This window comes from Heterodontus francisci, chromosome 7 (genome assembly GCF_036365525.1).
Source record: "Heterodontus francisci isolate sHetFra1 chromosome 7, sHetFra1.hap1, whole genome shotgun sequence".
In the NCBI taxonomy this organism is placed as follows: domain Eukaryota; kingdom Metazoa; phylum Chordata; class Chondrichthyes; order Heterodontiformes; family Heterodontidae; genus Heterodontus; species Heterodontus francisci.
Window position 1 is genome coordinate 30,322,892 of NC_090377.1, and position 15,362 is coordinate 30,338,253.

Below are 15,362 nucleotides of genomic sequence, written 5' to 3' on the forward strand. Positions count from 1 at the left end.
GCCAATCCAATCTTTCCTCATAGCTGCAATTTTCCAGTCCTGGCAACATCTTCGTAAATCTCCTTTTGTACCCTCTCCCAGTGCAGTAATGAGGTGACTGGAACTGCACTCCGTATTCAAGTTGTGGCCTAACTATGTTTTGTATATCTCCAGCATAACCTCCCCTGCTCTTATATTCTGTGCCTTGTTATGAGAGTGCTTCTATTGTTTTGTAAAATATGTTTTTTAAGGACTTGTAGTTGAATTATGGACATTGATTCATCTGGGAGCTTGAAGGGATGCTGAACTTTTTTTTTAAAAGAGGTCACCAGAATGTTCCTGGACTTGACTTGTAAACAAGCCCCTACTGGAAGGCACCTGTTTTCAGATAAATTACCAGCAGGGAGTTTGTTGTTTTGACTTGGAGAAGATGTTTTACAGAGAAGTGACCGATCCAGATTTATAGGGGTCAGGAGGCTTGATTCTTGTGACATTGTTTTGGCTTCACTTTGGACAGTGAGTTGGTGTGTGAACTGAAGACTGCTTGTTTTTGCCTGCCAAGGAAACCCAGCTCATATTTCTCTCTTTGAAAGAAACCCTGTGTGTCCAGTGAGTCGGTCTTCTCTTTCCTCTTGTATTTGAAGAAACCCTGTGTCTTGAATATGTGGGAACTGAAACCCCTGTTGATGTATTTCTTGGAGAGCCTACCCATCTTCAACATCACCTGGAAAGAACTGTTCTGGGAATATCCCAGTGACAGCTGTCTATACAAATTTGGGATGCCAAACCAAAACAAAGGACATCTTTCCATATCTTCTCTTCCTTCAAGAGTTAGCAAGTATTTAACCCAAGTGTTCTTATGTCTTGTTGTTTTGGTACTAGAGCTCTAAAATGCAAATACCTTTTATTTTTCCGGTTAACTATTGAGAGTGTGGGGTACTGCTAAGGTTTTTAAAAAAAAAAGACAACTTCTATATTTCAATCTGTGTTTATGCTTTACTTCATTACTGGATAAGACTTGTTTTATAATCTGATAATTTTCTTTTATGAAAGAAACCTGGTTGTTTTTTTCTGGGATAAAAATAGAGTCTATGATTGACCTTATTGGTAAGTGGGGGGAAAAACTTGAAATATATGTTGTGATCCGTGGAGAAGTGGAACTAGAATACACAGTGCAGTCCTCCCGCCTCGGTTGTAACAGCATCGGCTAATTAAGGGAAGTATTCTCTATGCCCACTTAACCACCTTATCAACTTGCCCTGCTATCTTCAGGGATCTGTGGATATGCGCTCCAACATCCCTCACTATCTCTACACCTCTCTGTATCCTCCATTTATTGTGTATTCCTATTGTTTGTTCTCCCCAAATGCATCACATAACACATCTCCAGGTTGAATTCCATTTGCCCCTTTTCTGCCCAGTGATCTCTTTCTGCAGTCTGCAGCTTCCCTGCTCATCAACCAGGTGGCCAATTTTTGTCATCTGCAACTTCTTGATCATGCCTACTACATTTATGACCGAATCATTAATAAATACCATAAGCAGGGGACCAGTACAGGGCCCTGGAGAACCCCACTGGAAACAGCCTTCCATTCACAAAAACACCCATCAACAATTGCCCTTTGTTTCCTGTCACTGAGCCAATTTTGTATCCAGCTTGCTAGATTCCCGTGGGCTTTTATTTTTAACCAGTCTGCCATGTAGGACCTTGTCAAATGCCTTGCTAAAATCCATGTCGACCATTTCAACTGCACTACCCTCATCAATTCTCCTTGTTACTTCTTTAAAAAATTCAACCAAGTTGGTCAGACACAATCTTCCCTTAACAAATCTATGCTGAATATCCTTGATTTGTCCATGCCCTTCGAAGTGACAGTTTATCCTATCTCTCAATTGGTTCCAATAATTTGCCCATCTCAAAGACTAGACTGACTGGCCTGTAATTATTTGGTTTATCCCTCGCTCCCTTTTTCAACAAAGGTACAATGTTTGTAGTTCTCCAACCCTCTGGCACCACACCTGCAACCTGCAAAAGTGAAAATTGGAAAATGGTGGTCAGAGCATTCGCTGTTTCCTCCCTGGCTTTTTTTTTTAACAGCTTGGGTTACATTTCAACAGGCCCTGGTGATTTATCCACTTTCAAGGATGCTAATCCCATTAATACTTCCGCTCTCCCCATGTTTATCATCCCCAATATTTCACACTCCTCCTCCTTAACTAGAATATCTGCATCGACCCCCTCTTTTGTGAAGACAGCCACAAAGTATTCATTCATTAAGAACCATACCCACATCTTGCACCTCAACGCATGGGTTACCTTTTTGGTCTTTTTTAGGCCCTACTCTTTCCTTGGTTGTCCTCTTACTCTAAATGTATCGATTAAAACAGTCTTTTGGGTTCTTTTATTACTTGCCAATATTCTTTCATGCCCTCTCTTTGCTTTCCTAATTTCCTTTTTGATATCACCCCTGCACTTTCTATATTCTTAGCTTTTTACAGTATTGAGTTCTCTGTTTCTGACATAAGCTTTCCTTTTTCTGCCTTTTATCATACCCTCTAAACTCCTTGAATATACTTACTTCACCTCCACTGCTTTCTGTGGTAGAGAATTCCACAGGTTCACCACCCTCTGAGTGAAGAAATTTCTCCTCATCTCTGTTCTAAATGGCATACCCCGTATCTTAAGACTGTGACCCCTCGTTCTGGACTCTCCAGCCATCGGGAACATCCTCCCTGCATCTAGCCTGTCTAGTCCTGTTTGAATTTTATAGGTTTTTATGAGATCCCCTCTCATTCTTCTAAACTCTAGTGAATATAGGTCTAGTCGACCCAATCTCTCCTCATACGTCAATCCTGCCATCCCTGGAATCAGCCTTGTAAATTGTCTTTGCACTCCCTCTTTGGCAAGAACATCATTCCTCAGATAAGGAGACCAAAACTATGCACAATGCTCCAGATGTGGTCTCACCAAGGCCCTGTTTTACTGCTGTAAGACATCCTTGCTCCTGTACTCGAATCCTCTTGCAATGAAGACCAACATACCATTCGCCTTCCTAATTGCTTGCTGCACCTGAATGCTTGCTTTCGGTGATTGGTGTATAAGGACACCCAGGTCAGGTTGCACCTCCCCTTTCCCAATCTATCACCATTCAGATAATTGTCTGCTTTTCTGTTTTTACAGCCAAAGTGGATAACCTCACATTTAGCCACGTTATACTGCATCTGCCATGCATTTTCCTACTCGCCCAACTTGTCCAAATCACATTGGAGCCTCTTTGCATCCTCCTCACAGCTCACATTTCCACCCCGCACCGCCCGCCCCCTCCCCCCCTGCCCCAAGCTTTGTGTTGTCTGCAAACTTGGAAATGTTACATTTAGTTCCCTCACCCAAGTCATTAATACATATTGTGAATAGCTGGGGCCCAAGCACTGATCCCTGCGGTACCCCACTAGTCACTGCCTGCCACCCGGAAAAAAATCAGTTTATTCCTACACTCTGTTTCCTGTCCGTCAACCAATTTTCAATTCATGCCGGTATATTACCCCCCAATACCATGTGCTTTAATTTTGTAAACTAACCTCTTATGTGGGACCTTATCAAAAGCCTTCTGAAAATCCAAATACACCACATCCACTGGTTCTGCCTTATCTATTCTACTGGTTACATCCTTAAAAAACTCCAGTAGATTTGTTAAGCATGATTTCCCTTTTGTAAACCCATGCTGACTTTGCCCAATCCTGTTTATGCTTTCCAGGTGTTCTGCTATCACATCCTTTTATAATAGACTCTAGTATTTTCCCCACTACTGATGTCAGGCTAACGGGTCTGTAATTCCCTGTTTTTTTTTTCTCCCTCCTTTTTTAAATAGTGGGGTTATATTTGCCACCCTCCAATCTGTAGGAACTGCTCCAGAGTCTATAGAATTTTGGAAGATGACCACCAATGCATCCACTATTTCCAGGGCCACTTCCTTTTAGTCCTCTGGGATATAGATTATCAGGCCCTGGGGATTTGTCAGCCTCTAACCCCATTAATTTCCTTAGCACTTTTATTTTTTGACTAATACAGTTCTTCCCTCTCATTCCATCCTTGGTTCCCTAACATTTCTGGAAAGTTAGTGAAGACAGAACCAATGTATGTGCCTTTTAACTGTTCTGTCATTTTCTTCGTTCCCCATTATAATTTCCCCCGTTTCTGACTGTAAGGGACCCACATTTGTCTTCACTAATCTTTTTCTCTTCACATATTTATAGAAGTTTTTATAGTCAGTTTTTATGTTCCCCGCAGGTTTATTCTCAAACTCTATTTTCCCTCTCTTAATCAACTTCTTTGTCCTCCTTTGCTGAATTCTAAACTGCTTCCAATCCTATGACTTGCTGCTTTTTCTGGCAATGTTATATGCATCCTCTTTGGACCGAATGCTATCCCTAATTTCTTTTGTAAGCCACCTTTCCAGGTTTTTTTTTGCGCCAGACAGGAATGAATAATTGTTGTAATTTATGCACACGTTCTTTAAATATTATCCATTGCTTATCCACCGTCAACCCTTTTAGTAAAGTTCCCCAATCCACCATAGCCAACTCGCGCCTCATACCCTTGTAGTTTCCTTTATTTAGAATCAGGACCCTAGTTTCAGATTCAACTACCTCACTCTCCATCTAAATGAAGCATTCTATCTTGTTATGGTCGCTCCTCCCCAAGGGACCCCGCACAACAAGATTGTTAATTAATCCTTTCTCATTGCACAATACCCAGTCTAGGATAGCCTGTTCTGTAGTTGGTTCCTCAACGTATTGGTCCAAAAAACTGTACACACTCCAGGAAATCCTCCTCCACAGTATTATTACTAATTTAGTTTCACCAATCTATGTTGTACCCTTATTGCATGCGTCTCTAATTTCCTGTTTAATGCCATCCCTTACATCTCCACTGCTGTTTGGGGGCCTATAGACAACCCCCACCAACATTTTCTGCCCCTTGGTGTTCCTTAGCTCCACCGATACAGCTTCCACATCATGATTTTCCGAGCCAATATCCTTCCTCGCTATTGCATTGATTTCCTCCTTTACTAACAACACTACTCCACTTCCTTTCCCTTTTTTGTCTGTCCTTCCTAAATATTGAATACCCTTGGATGCTCATTTCCTATCCTTGGTCACCCTGCAGCCATGTCTCCGTAATTACACCTATATCATAACCGTTTATATCTATTTAAGCTGTTATTTCATCTGCCTTACTGTGAATGCTCCATGCATTAAGACACAATGCCTTTAGACTTGTCTTTTAAACATTGTTAGTCATCTTAGCTTTATTTTGCAGTACGTCCCTGTTTGTTTTTCGCCATTGTTTTCTCTACCTTCCACTTTTGCTTCTTGTCTTTCTGTCTTTCATTTCTATCCTTGTTTCTCCCTCCTCTGTGTCTCCCTGCTCAGATTCCCATTCACCCTGCCTTTCTAGTTTAAACCCTCCCCAATACCCCAATAGCACGAGCAAGCTCCCCCCGAAGGAAATTGGTCCCGGTCCTGCCCAGTGCAACCCGTCCAGCTTGTACTGGTCCCACCTTCCCCAGAACTGGTCCCAATGTGTTATCGAGTCATAACGGCACAGAAGGAGACCATTCGGCCCATCGAGCCTATGTAGAGCAATCCAACCAGTCCCTCTGTCCCCCCCCCTCAATCCCCATAGCACTGCAAGTTGATTTCCCTCAAGTGCCCATCCAATTTCCTTCTGAAATTATTGTCTCCACTTCCACCACCCTTGTGGTCAGCGAGTTTCAGGTCATTACCACCTGCTGCATAAATCTGAATAAAAAAATCTGAATCCTTCCCCCTACACCATTTCTCCAGCCACATATTCATCTGATATATCCTGTTATTTCTGCTCTCGCTAGCACGTGGCACTGGTAGTAATCCTGAGATTACAACCTTTTGAGGTCCTACTTTTTAATTTATGTCCTAACTCCCAATATTAACCTTGTAGGACCTCATCCCTTTTTATATTTGTTGTTGGTACTGATATGTAACTACAACAACTGGCTGCTCGCCCTCCCTCCTCAGAATGCCTGCAGCTGCTCAGACATCCTTGACCCCAGCACCAGGGAGGTAACCTACCATCCTGGAGTCTCTTTCTTTTGCAGCTGCAGAAGCGCCTGTCTGTTCCCCTTATGATTATTCAATCATATCACTATAGCCCTGCCACTCCTCGTCTGCCCCTTCTATGCAGCAGAGCCACCCATGGTGCCATGAACTTGGCTCTTGCTGCTTTCCCCTGAGCCGTCTCTCCCAATAATATCCAAAGCGGTATATTTGTTGGAGACGGGGATGGCCACAGGGGACTCCTGGGTTACCTGCCATCCTCTAATCTGCCTGGTGGTCATTCATTCCTTTTCTGCCTTTGTAGCATTTGTCTGCGGTGTGACCATCTCACTAAACGTGCTATCCACAACGATCTCAGCATCGCCAATGCTCTACAGTGAATCCACCCGCAGCTCCAGTTCTGCAATGCGGGTAGCCAGTAGCTGCAGATGGATACACTTCCTGCACACCTGGCCATCAGGGACACTGGAAGCGTCCCTGATTTCCCACATAGCGCAGGAGGAGCATATCACTGGTGCGAGCTCTCTTGCCGTGACTTACCTTTAGATTATTTAGTTACTCCCTTTAATTAAAAAATACTTATTACGCTCGGGGCCTTGTTCTACTCCAAACACTACCCACTACAATCATAAGGATAAGAGTAGTCCTCTGGTGAAGGTGCTAAATTGGGGGAAGGCTAATTATAACAATATTAGGCAGGAACTGTAGAATTTAGATAGGGGGCAGCTGTTTGAGGATAAATCAACATCTGACATGTGGGAGTCTTTCAAACGTCAGTTGATTAGAATCCAGGACCAGCATGTTCCTGTGAGGAAGAAGGATAAGTTTGGCAAGTTTCGGGAACCTTGGATAACGAGAGATATTGTGAGCCTAGTCAAAAAGAAAAAGGAAGCATTCGTAAGGGCTAGAAGGCTGGGAACAGATGAAGCCCTTGAGGAATATAAAGAAAGTAGGAAGGAACTTAAGCAAGGAGTCAGGAGGGCCAAAAGGGGTCATGAAAAGTCATTGGCAAACAGGATTAAGGAGAGTCCCAAGGCTTTTTATACGTATATAAAGAGCAAGAGGGTAACCAGGGAAAGGGTTGGCCCACTCAAGGACAGAGATGGGAATCTATGTATGGAGCCAGAGGAAATGGGCGAGGTACTAAATGAGTACTTTGCATCAGTATTCACCAAAGAGAAGGACTTGGTGGATGATGAGTCTAGGGAAGGGAGTGTAGATATTCTGGGTCATGTCGATATCAAAAAGGGGGAGGTGTTGGGTGTCTTGCAAAGCATTGAGGTAGATAAGTCCCCAGGGCCTGATGGGATCTACCCCAGAATACTGAGGGAGGCAAGGGAATAAATTGCTGGGGCGTTGACAGAAATCTGTGTATCCTCATTGGCTACAGGTGAGGTCCCAGAGGGCTGGAGAATAGCCAATGTTGTTCCTTTGTTTAAGAAGGGTAGCAAGGATAATCCAGGAAATTATAGGTTGGTGAGCCTTACGTCAGTGGGAGGGAAATTATTAGAGAGGATTCTTTGGGACAGGATTTACTCCCATTTGGAAACAAATGAACTTAGTGGCGAGAGGCAGCATGGTTTTGTGAAGGGGAGGTTGTGTCTCACTAACTTGATTGAGTTTTTTGAGGAAGTGACAAAGATGATTGATGAAGGAAGGGCAGTGGATGTTGTCTACATGGACTTCAGTAAAGCCTTTGACAAGGTCCCTCATGGCAGACTGGTACAAAAGGTGAAGTCACATGGGATCAGAGGTGAGCTGGCAAGATGGATACAGAACTGGCTCTGTCATAGAAGACAGAGGGTAGCAGTGGAAGGGTGCTTTTCTAAATGGAGGGCTGTGACTAGTGGTGTTCCGCAGGGATCGGTGCTGGGACCTTTGCTGTTTGTATTATATATAAATGATTTGGAGGAAAATGTAGCTGGTCTGATTGGTAAATTTGCGGACGACACATAGGTTGGTGGAGTTGCGGATAGTGATGAGGATTGTCAGGAGATACAGCAGGATATAGATCGGTTGGAGACTTGGGCGGAGAAATGGCAGATGGAGTTTAATCCGGACAAATGTGAGGTAATGCATTTTGGAAGATCTAGTACAGGTGGGAAGTATACAGTAAATGGCAGAACCCTTAGGAGTATTGACAGGCAGAGAGATCTGGGCGTACAGGTCCACAGGTCACAGAAAGTGGCAACGCAGGTGGATAAGGTAGTCAAGAAGGCATACAGCATGCTTGCCTTCATCGGTCGGGGCATAGAGTATAAAAATTGGCAAGTCATGCTGCAGCTGTACAGAACCTTAGTTCGGCCACACTTAGAATATTGCATGCAATTGTGGTTGCCACACGACCAGAAGGAGGTGGAGGCTTTGGAGGGGGTACAGAGGAGGTTTACCAGGATGTTGTCTGGTCTGGAAGGCATTAGCTATGAGGAGAGGTTGGATGAACTCTGATTGTTTTCACTGGAACGACGGAGGTGGAGGGGCGACATGATAGAGGTTTACAAAGTTATAAGCGGCATGGACAGAGTGGATAGTCAGAAGCTTTTTCCCAGGGTGGGAGAGTCAGTTACTAGGGGACTTCGGTTTAAGGTGCGAGGGGCAAAGTTTAGAGGGGATGTGCGAGGCAAGTTCTTTACACAGAGGGTGGTGAGTGCCTGGAACCTGCTGCCGGGGGAGGTGGTGGAAGCAGATACGATAGCGACGCTTAAGAGGCATCTTGACAAATCCATGAATAGGATTGGAATAGAGGGATATGGTCCCCAGAAGTGCAGAAGGTTTTAGTTTAGGCAGGCATCAAGATCGGCGCAGGCTTGGAGGGCCAAATGGCCTGTTCCTGTGCTGTACTGTTCTTTGTTCTTTGTTCTAAAGTCCCCGACATTCCTGTCCCTCTTTCAGCTGTGTTTCTGTATTAGCTATGATATCATACTGCCACGTTTCTGTGCCCTCAGCTCATCTGGTTTATTTGCCATTCTGTTGAGCACTGCCAAACTCTTTCTTTTCTAACCTTTGTTTCCTCTGCCTTCCATTTCTGATTTTGCCCCATCCTCCTGTCAAACTACTTTAAACCCTGCCCAACAACACTAGCAAACCTCCCCGTGAGGATATTTGTCCCGATCTGGTTGAGGTGCAAACCGTCTAGCTTATACAGATCCCACCTCCCCCAGAACTGGTCCCAATGCTCCAGAAATCCAGAGCCCTCTATCCTGCCCCATCTGTCCAGCCACACATTCATCTGTTCTGTTTCTATGCTCGCTGTCATGTGGCACTGGGAGTAATCCAGAGATTACTACCTTTTTTAAGGTCCTGCCTTTTAATGTCTTTCCAAACTCATTAAATTCATGTGATTGGTACCAATACCAACCCTCCCCCTCCAGAATGTTCTGCATCTCCTCAGTGACATCCATGACCCTGGCATCGGGGAGGCAACATACCGTCCTGGATTCATGCCTGTGGCTGCAAAACACTTATCTGCTCTCCCAACTATAGAATCCTTATCACCATTGCTCTACCAGTCTTCCTAGTACCCTCCACCCCCCCTGCCGCGCCCCTCATACAGCTGAGCCACATGTGGTGCCATGGACTTGGCTCTGGCTGCACCCCTCAAATGAACCACCACTCTTAACAGTATTCAGAAGTGAATACTGGATGGAGAATGGGGATGCACTCCGGGGGACTCCTGCAGTACCTGCCTCCTTCTTTTTGACTGGTGGTCACCCATTCCCTGTCTCCCTGTGTACCCTTAAGCTGTAAGGTGACCACCTCAATAAATGTGCTATTCATGGAGCTCTCAACCTCACGGATGCATTGCAGTGACGCCAATTGCTGCTCAAGTTCTGAAACCCAAAGCTGCAGCTAACAACACTTCCTGCAAAAAAAACCTCCCAGTTGTTTAGCCTTCGTCCCTAAGCAGCGATACTAGCCAGCCAATCAGCTTAGACTTTCCTGTGATGTCACGCTTTTTTTGAAACCAGTGTTCTGTGGAAGCTGTAGCAGTGCACCTCCCCGCTTTCCCACATAAACTGTTGGCCCTGAGCCCCGCTCTGTTCATATCCACTCCCTCTCCGGTGCATTCTCTTGCAGCTCTGTTGCCTCCGTGTTCTCCGAGGTAACTCACCCTCACTCCATCCACTTGTGTTGGCTGCTTTTATTGCTCAGTATTCTTGGTGATCAAAAATGTATTGATCTCCAATTTGAAATGATTGATTGAGCTAACATTTACTGCTTTTTTGTGGGAGAGAGTTCCATACTTCTACTACCCTTTGTGTGAAGAAGTGTTTCCTAACTTCTCTCCTGAATGGCCTGGTTCTGATCTTTTAATTTTGTTCTCTTGTCCGAGACTCTCCCACCAATGGAGAAGTTTTTCTTTCCCCTATCAATTCCTTTCAAAATCCTTTTTTTAAAAAAAACCTATCAAGTCACCCTCAACCTTGTATATTCTGGGGAATACAAGCCTAGTTTATGTAGTCTGTTCTCATAATTTAACCCTTGGAGCCCTGGTGACATTCTGGTGAATCTTTGCTCCGCTCATTCCAAGGCCAATATATCTTTTCTAAAGTGCAATGACCCAGAAATGTACACAATGTTCCAGATGGCTTTGTATACCTGTAACAAAATTGTCTCTTTGAACCTTTCATAATCATGGTCAAGTTGTGAAAGCTGAAAGGGTGTTGCAGACCTTGTACCTTTATTACTGATAGGTTTTGTCAAATGTTCTAAAAATAAATTCAACTTTTTAAAACAAAATATGTAAAGTTAATTTTTAACTGCCTGTTATTATTTTGAAATCTGTTAATGTTGAACTGATTTTGAAAACTAGCATTAGTAAGTATTATGCATGTGAGTTTACCACTGGTAGTCTGAGTGGATAAGTGTCTTGTGCACACAGGACAACTCTTGCCTGCTGATACCTTCTTGCATGGGTTTCTACATAATTCTCTGCTTCCTTTTTTGCATGTATTTATTTTCAGGCCTGTTCTCTACCTTTTCTTCATCATAGAGTTCCCTTCCCCATTCTACGTTTTTTTTTCTTGTGAATTTTGCAATGAATTTGACTCTCCAGGTACTTGCATTTTGCTGTAATAACAAGGTTAATAGTGTTGCTACGAAATATCCACAAATTTGCAAGACACAATTTACAAATGACACGATTAGTTATTTACATTGATCTCCATCCTTTTTGTTTGCAACTAAAATTGAGAAATTTTCTTGAATGCTGTCTGAACCTGAAGTAAACTGTTTAGTAAGACTGTCCTTTTTAACCTCGAAATTTCCAGCATTAGTGGTTCTCCATTTCTGTTCTTGCCTCAAACATTTTTGTTTCCATTGTTATGCATCCTTTTTGTCATAACTTTTTTTTTCAGCTAGAAATTTTTTTTGCGCTTGGAATTCTTGTTATCTGCTGAGTAATGAGGAGCTTTTGATTTTAAAGCTTTCTGCTTCCCAATAAGTATTGGTCACAACTTGCAATGAAAGAAAAAATGAGTTTTTGCTTCTGAGAAAATTTGTAAGTTTATGCAATGCTTGTTATACAGAGCATGATTTTACCATGTTTCTCATTGGATTGATAGGTTCACATGATATTGAGAGCGCGATTCTGCCACCGTCTCCCTAATAAACCATTTGGAATAGAAGCTCAGTACAAGTAAGTGATACTTGCCTGAATTAGCAGCATTGCATGGTGCTGCACTAATGCATGTGAGGTATTTTTTAATTTGTTCATGGGATGTGGATATCTCTGGCAAGGCCAACATTTATTCATTTTGAGAAGGTGATGATGTGTTGCCACATTGAACCACTTCAGTCTGTGTGGTTTAGGTACACTTGCAGTGTTAGGTAGGTGGGGAGTTCCAGGATTTTGACCCAGTGACAGTGAAGGAATGGTGATCATATTTCCAAGTCAGGATAGTATGTAGTTTGGAGGGGAACTTGCAGATGGTGTTCCTATGACGAAAGGTCATTGACCTGAAACGTTAACTCTGCTTCTCAACACAGATGCTGCCAGACATGCTGAGGTATTTCCAGCATTTTCTGTTTTTTTTTGTGTGCCTGCTGTGCTGCTGCTTCCAGGTGGTAGCAATTCAGATTTTGGAAGAAGCTGTCAGAAGAGGCTTGACAAGTTGCTGCAGTGTTATGAACGCTGAACCTTGTAACACGATTATGTTTTGAAAATTTTTTTTAAAGTTCAAGCTGGAGTCTGGAAAGTCAGGTGACTTCACCACCACTCTATGAAGGGACGAGATAGAAGCCTTAATTATCAGGACAACAGAGTGCACAAATCAAAGACTTCTTTTTGTAAAATAGATTGTAAGGCTAACGCCTGAAGAACAGTGGTGTTCGCCCTCACAGATTTTCAGGTTATAAAACAATGTGTCAGTAATTCAGAAGATGAAGACATACCAGGCAGCTGTTGGCACTTGGGAACAATGGATGGCCCAAGTGGCTCTCTGAAACCAGACTTCTAGACTTTGCATATTGAAACAGTACAATAAGCTATTGACTTTTGAGCCCAGATTAAAAATTAACAGACTTGCTGAAGGCAGCCAGGCTGTAAAGGGAACTCAGCAGTTGCAAGCTCACAGCAGTCTGTAAGAAGAAACCAGCAGTTGCAGGTTGGAGAGAGAGGGGGAAACACCTGTTCTCGGAAACCTGAGACAGAGAAAGGTTGCTAAGACTTGAACCTGTTTTGAAAGCTGAAGCTTGTAGAAAAGTAGAAGACCAGCAAGATCGCCAGGAAATGCCTTATTCACGGATGTCTAGATCCGAAGTGCTTGGAGAAGTGAGCAAAGAGGACATTAGTGTTTGAAAAGGTCTGGGAGATCCAACCCATTGCAACTGGAAGGAGTTGGGAATTTTAACTGTAAAGGCTTTTGCCATCAAAAAGGACTGTCTAATGTGTGGTGGGAAGTTTTTAAGTATTTTAATAAGTAAAGAAAATACAATTTCTTTGTAATTTGGGATGTCAGCTACTAACAAATACTGTTCAGTTAATGGGGATTTTCTTTTAGTTTAGTCGTTATAAAAAATCTTAAAACGTGAAATCTTTTCATGTATTTCTTGAAATCGGCATGGAGATTCATATCTTTTTTTTTTCATGTTAACCATCTCCTGAGGTCATAACAAATGCACCTTTATAGATGGTACACACTGGTGGAGGGAGTGAATGTTTGAGGTGGTGGATGGGGGTGGGCTCCTTTTTATCCTGGATGGTGTTGAGCTTCTTGAGTGTTGTTGGAGCTGCACTCATCCAGGCAAGTGGAGAGTATTCTATCATACTCTTGACTTGTGCCTTGTAGATGGTGGACAGACTTTGGGGAAATAGGTGGCAAGTTATTCATCGCAGAATTCCCAGCCTCTGACCTGTTCTTGTAGCCATGGTATTCGTATGGCTACTCCAGTTAAGTTTCTGGTCAATGGTGACCTCCAAGATGTTGATGCAGGGGATTCAATGATGGTAATGCAATTGAATGTCAAGAGGAGGTGGATAGATTCTCCCTTTTGTTGGAGATAAGTGAACGTTACTTGCCACTTTTCAGCCCAAGCCTGAATGCTGTCCCAGGTGTTGCTGCATGCAGGCATATCAAGTATTTCATTATGTGAGGAGCTGTGAATGGAACTGAACACTGTAGAAATCGTGAACATTCCCACTTCTGACCTGATGGAGGGAAGGCCACTGAAAGTAGCTGAAGATGGTTGGGCCAAGAACACTGCCCTGAGGGGCACCTGCAGTGATGTCCTGGGACTGATCATTAACTTCCAACAACCACAATCATCTTCCTTTTATGCTGGATATGACTCCAGCCAATGAAGTGTTTTCTCCCGGTTATGAACAGGTGGGTGATGATGGACGTGGCTCCCCCTTTTTCACCTCTCGACTGTCCGTGTTTGTTTAAAAAAAAAAGTGTTGTAACTCCTGAGTCCTCCTTACTTGTCAGGAACAGGCAAATGCTTTTTTTTTAAATTTGAGAAAACCAAAATGTTTATTGTCATGCACCCACGTGAAAATATTGTGATTATAAAGGTAGCATGCATTTAGGTCTTATGATTTCAACAGTTCTCTTACACTTTCTTTTCCCCAGGGTGAAGACTTGAAACAATGCAGGCCTGTAATCCTTTTTTTTGTTCACTGAAAAAAAGTTTTTGACAATTTTAGAGGATGGATTGGTTGTTTTTTGTTCGCAGTAGCAGACATGTCATGTTATACTTACGTCAAGGTTCAATGGCGAAACCTTGGTATGGTTGCTCAGGTGGAGAGTTCAAGGCCAACTCTGGTCTCTGCTGACATGTAGCTTAAAGTTGGTGATCTGAAGCAGGATCTCTTCTTTTCTCTGGCATAGGTTTTTTTTTTCTCTTCTGTCTGCCTAGAATATGCCTTATTAAAACCCCTTATCAGAAACCTAGTTTCTGTGACGAGAGCATCTTTTTCTGTTGTGCTCATATATAGTTCCTGATGGTTAGGCCATTGTCAGACAATGCAGACCAGGTAACACTCATGCACATAGCATCTTGATAAAATAGAGCTTTTTGCACCCATTTTCTGTATTTCAACTTTAGAATTGAAGAGTCTGCAATGGTATTGTGAACCCAGTTTTTTTTTAAATATTTGTTGGAGAAATGCAGCCATTACCACTTGAAGAGTCATTTGCATTTTAATTTTGCCAAGACTTGTCCAGACATGAAAATTAGCTCGGGGTTCTTGCAGTTCTATGTGTGTTGGCAGGAAAGAAAAGGTTGCCTGACCTTTCAACTCCATTTCCTTTTATAGGAAAGCATCAGTTTTTGGTTTTTAGTTCATAATGTTGATATGCGTGAGGGTCATATCCCTGATTCCCATTGACTGTTATTTTACTCTGGTTCCTTTAATGCACACTCAAAGACTTGATATCATGGATTGTCACTATCACCCCACTGCTGGAATTCAGCTCTTTTGTCCATATTTGGATTAAGGCTGCAATAAGGTGCAAGTGGCCCTGGCAGAACCCAAACTGAGCAGCAGTGAGTGAGTAGGTGCTGCTTGAAAGCACTGTTGACGACTCCTATTGATTTGCTGATGATTTAAAGCAGCTGATAATGTGATAATGGCCCGATTGGGTGTGTCCTCCCTTTTTTACAGACAAGGCATACCTGGGCAAATTTCCATTTTGTCATGTAGATGCCAGTATTGTAGGAATACTGGAACACCTTGGCACCAAGTGTGGCTAGTCATCAGTATTACAGCCCGCTGTTGTTGGGGCTCATTGCCTTTTGCCATATTCAGTGCGTTCAGCGTATGTAGTGAATCAAATTGGCTGAAG

General features: G+C 43.0%; 1 long non-coding RNA gene across 1 annotated transcript in view; it reads left to right on the forward strand.

Moving 5' to 3' along the window:
* LOC137371915 (uncharacterized) overlaps window positions 1–15,362 on the forward strand; it is a 45,886-nt gene that overhangs the window by 17,000 nt on the left and 13,524 nt on the right. Inside the window, exon 3 of the long non-coding RNA XR_010975307.1 lies at window positions 11,640–11,713. This is a non-coding gene — a long non-coding RNA (uncharacterized lncRNA). The remainder of the gene's footprint in view (window positions 1–11,639; window positions 11,714–15,362) is intronic.